This window comes from Frankliniella occidentalis, unplaced genomic scaffold (genome assembly GCF_000697945.3).
Source record: "Frankliniella occidentalis isolate FOCC.00 unplaced genomic scaffold, Focc_3.1 Scaffold162, whole genome shotgun sequence".
NCBI lineage: Eukaryota > Metazoa > Arthropoda > Insecta > Thysanoptera > Thripidae > Frankliniella > Frankliniella occidentalis.
Window position 1 is genome coordinate 1 of NW_026267288.1, and position 4,624 is coordinate 4,624.

The window sequence follows — 4,624 nt, forward strand, 5'->3', positions numbered from 1 at the left end:
TGGCAATAGAATTAGACAAGTGTCACTATGTTAGCCGGGTGATAATTGTCGCCACCGGGCGTCGTCGTGTCGTCGAGGTGCTATGAAACGGCGAGAAAACAACAGCCATGGAGAGGCTCCATTGCCTGCTCCCCGCCCCGCCCCGCCCCGGCACCGCGGAGTGCGCCGCTGTTTATTTGTCGCGCGCCGTTATCATCACGACGATATTGGTAAGCACCGCGCCCATCGCCCCCCATTGTCTGCCGCCCTCAGAGGCCCCGAGGGCCCTTCCCTCTTCGCTTCCCTTTTTCTTTTGTGTGCTTTTCCCCCCATTTCCATCTCCAGTCAGTCAGTGAGTCAGGCAGCAGCAGTAGTATCAGCAGCAGCAGCAGACGCGCGCACAGCGGCGCCATTGTATGCAGTCACTTCACCCTGCCGCCGCCGGCGCCGCCGCCGCCGCCGCCACTGGACACAAGAAAAATAATAATAATACAAACATTTTTCTTCTTCCTTCCCCTTCCCGTCTCTCTCTCTCTCTCTCTCTCCCTTGCTCTCTCTCTTTCTCTGTCGACCAACGCCATTTTGTCGTCGTTCCCGTCGTCGTCGTCGCTCACCCCGTGCCACGCCAACAAACTCCGCGACCCGGAGGGCTTTTTGCATTTCTCTACACCCCTACTCCCCTCCCCTCTCCTCCCTCCTCCTCTCCAGCTCCAGCGCCCCCTCCCCGCCGTGCCTCTAATAATTGGGACGGACGACAACAATGCAGAGGGAAGGACCTGCTCGCCGTCGCCCCCAGGAGGACCGTCCCGTCCCGTCCGTCAGGCAGAGGACGTCGGCGGCTGTGGTGGCAGCGGCGGCCAACGGGTGGTGAAGAGGAAAGAGAGGGGGAATTATTTTACACTTCCACCCCCTCACCGCATCTGCCGCTCGTTTGCGGTTTCAAAGGCGCGCGCGGGCAGCGCGGGGCACTCATTCTCATTTGCGCCGCGTCTTGTCTCCCCTGATGGAGTTAGAGGCGGTCGTGTCGGGAGTGCATAAAAATGCGGAACGCTCTTAGTTGGCAACATATACCGTTTGCAACAAGAGCGTGACATTGCAATATGCTTCCAGTACTCTGGAGGTGAGTCCGGTGAGTCGTAGGTGGGGTAGATGTTCATTGTTGGCTTAAAAGAATGTGTCAGTGACCCTGGGTGACAACCATAACCGACCATAACAATCACTTTTGGGGGGTTTGTGACAAGGCTCGTGGCAGCTATTTCTAAGTCTAAGTAGTATACTCCACATGCATTACCGTCACGTGTCACATCACACAATTGTCGAGTCGCGTTCAAATGAGACGGGTGTTTTGTTTTGACATTTTTGATGGGGCCGCAAATATGATTCCCTGGAATGCGGCGGCACGGCCACGAGGCTTGCTCGAGCTCGAGGGAACACTGCGGCGCTGGTCTCGGTGCAGTAAAAACGTTTACTCCCCTCCGCGCTGCATCTCACGGGCCCTGCCCCGTACTTTACAGCCCGGGCCCAGCCCTCCTCCTGCAAGCCCTGCGCGCTGCTGCTCGAGCCCGGCCAGGCCAGCCACCGACCCACAGCACAGGGCTTAGAGACGGTGCGAGGGGGAGTGAAGGGAAGGGAAGGGCAGCGGCTGGCGCAGTGTGGGGGTGGGGGAGGGAGGGACGCCGCCGCCACGCTAGGCCCGCTGCTGCTGCTGCTGCTGCTGCCGCGGCGTGGCCCAGCGTAGCGTGGCGCGGCCCGAGCAGGCGGAGCCCGGCCGTTGTGAGCGCAGCCTTGTGTTTGGCGCGCGGCGCGCGGGAGTTCTTTCAGGGAAACGTAACGTAACGTCAGTGTTGGTCGGTTCGCCTGGCTCGACGGTCGGTTCGGCTCGGCTTCGCGCGCGGCTCTCTCGCTTCGGTCATGGTGCTCGTCGCTCCCGCCCTGGTTCCGACATCGGCGTTGTTTTGTTTACAACCTCGGCACCGTCTGCACTGCGACACGGCGCCGTGACGGCCCAGCTGTTTTAGTGAAATACTACGCGCGCCTAGAGTGAATTTGTGTGCGACAAAAACCCCGCAGTGCGCCTGCGTAGTGAATTGTTTTGATTCTGGTGTTGTGATTGTGCAAAAGTGTATAGTGTTGTCAAGAAGGCCGTCGTCATCGTCTCCGAACTCGAACGAGGCAGTGCTCCTGCAGTGCAGTGAGGGCACTCGCCTCTCCTTCCTCGTCGTCTTTCGTCCGAAAACTGTTCGCCAGCTCCTCCAAGGTGGCGTCTTCACGTTACCAGGACTACCGCACTGGTGGGTGTTGCGTTTGTTTACATCAATATGGCAGCGGGCTGCGCGCGAGGAGTGTGTCCGCCTCTGTGTCCCGCTGCGCTGCTGCTCGCTCGGCTCATCGCCGAGGAATGTTGATTCGCCACTCTGTGGTCCGGTCCGGTGGGCTGGCTGCCCGGCCTGCACTGACTGCACTACTTTCTAATAAGCGGCAGAACGAACGGGCGGCCAAGAGTGTGTGTTTTTGCGGCGGTCCGTCTTCTGCTTCGGCGCGGATCGATATCATTCTGGGGGAATTTTTGTGGTGCGAGTTTATACTACGACGTTTTGGTCGTTCCCTCGCCGCAGCGCTGTGCGTGCGCGCGCGCAGGCGCGCCCGTGTAGTGTGTGTTTTTGGAGGTGGGGGACAGAAAGAGAAGGGCTCGGGGAAGTCCGCAGAGTTTTTCGTGTTTGTGCGGTTTGGATCCGAGCCCCCTCCACCTCCACACCTTCACCTGCTGTACTCGTATTGTGACAGGTGTTGCAATGTGCGCCTCGGCCGGGGCGGGCGTGCGGCGGGGCCGGGGCGCTCGGCGGCGCCAGCTGTTGTTCACTCCTCTTGCTGTACGAGGATTACCGTAGGCTCTGGCGGCGTTTGCGTAATGTCTTTCCACTTGAGTATGCGACGCGTTGAGAGCGCGCGCCCCCGAGGCCCCCCCGGTTGCATCCCGCCACGGCAAACAAGAGAGCTCCCCGTCGTGCACTTCCTGCCAGAGGGTGCGCGTGCTGGCCAGCAGGGAAGTCCACGGCCGCCCCGGGCACCACGGCGTCGAGGCCCATAGATAGATAGGGCCCACGTCCGAAGAGGATCCTCTCGCATCCTCGTGTTTTGTTTCTGCCGTCCGTCCCAACTGATTGCTCGATTGCGTCAGCATTGCTTGCGCGTGCGCGCTCTCTCTCTCGCTCCCGCGCCGCTCGTCCCCCCTCCCTCATTCTCCCTCATTCTCCCTCTTGCTCTCTCGCGCGCGCATGCTCCCCCCCTATCGCTCTCGTCCTTGCCTATGCCTCTTTCTCTCTCTCTCTCTCGGCGCGCCGCGGCGTAAACATTGTATCAGTCCTGTGACAGACGCGGAGTGGCGCGGCGGCAGGCGGACAGGTCCGTCCCGTCCCGAAGGCCGCGGGCCGCGAGGCACTTCAAAAACAAGCTCTCCTCCCGAGTCCCGTCATACGGCCCGATTGCACCGCGCGGCCCCGCGGCCCTGCGGCCCTGCGGCCCCTGGCCCGTCACTGTCAGGTGAAATGGAAGGTTTCCTGTTGACTGGGCTTTGCCCACTGCCCTTTGCATCCGAGCGTTTAAAATCGATGCGCGCGGGATCCGTTCCGCCTCTGTTCGGCCCCTGCTGCCCGCCGCATGCATTCCTGGCGCACGGCCCCGCCCCGCCCCGCCCCGCCCCGCGGCTTTGGTCGCGGTGACCGCCGCGTACACGTACAGTAGGACGGGGGCCGTATAACCTGCCCTGGCTCGTGAGCAGTGGTTGCGGGGGGTAACGGACTCGGTTTACTTACTCCCTCGCAGTTATGTACAGTCGCACGACACTCTCTAGCGTAGCTGCTGACGCTCGTATTTTGACGCGGCGAAATCTAAAGAGTGACCATTTTTCGGCGACGATTCAAATTTTTCCCTTATCACTACAACAGTCTGCTCGCACGCCCGCGTCTCTTTGAGACTTTTGGTGTCAGCACGTGAAGGAGGAGGAAGGCCACAGGCATGGGCGCAGGGCCGCGGTTGCACGCCCACGGCAGGAGGCGCAGGGCCAGAGGTGCAGGCAGGGCCACGGCTGCACGCCCACGGCAAGGAGGCGCAGGGGCACCGGCGCCGGCGCACCTGTTTACCACCCGGTACCTGTTCGGGGGAGGGGCTTAATTTAAGCAGGTGGCCTGGTCGAGGACGTACCTGGCGTACCGCCCCCCCCCCCCCCTTCATTCCCTTAATTCGCTGCTCGCTTCGTTCGAGTTCTGCGACGCGGTGGCCTGCCCCGCCCCACGCTCCATGTGGCGTGGACACGGCGGGGGCTGCTGCCGCTGCTGCTCTGGGCTGGAGGGACGCACACGTCCGGGAATAGAACAAGAGGGACCCGGGCCTGTTTGATCCGCCAGCCAATAGCCGCCGCCGCTCCCCTTTCCTTCTCTCTGTCTCTCTCTCTCTTGCTCCCGCTTTGCAGAAGTCTGTCTCTTTTGCACTCGTTATGCAAGCCGAATCCGATGAAAGGGTCGGGTCGGGTCGGATACAGGCTGCGCGTAGAAATGCCTGTCGAAGCAGCAGCGGGCCGCTCATTGGAAAACGTTTTCCCCTTCCATCGTTTCTCCGCGTTTTTTTAAATTGGCTTCTCCCCCCCCCC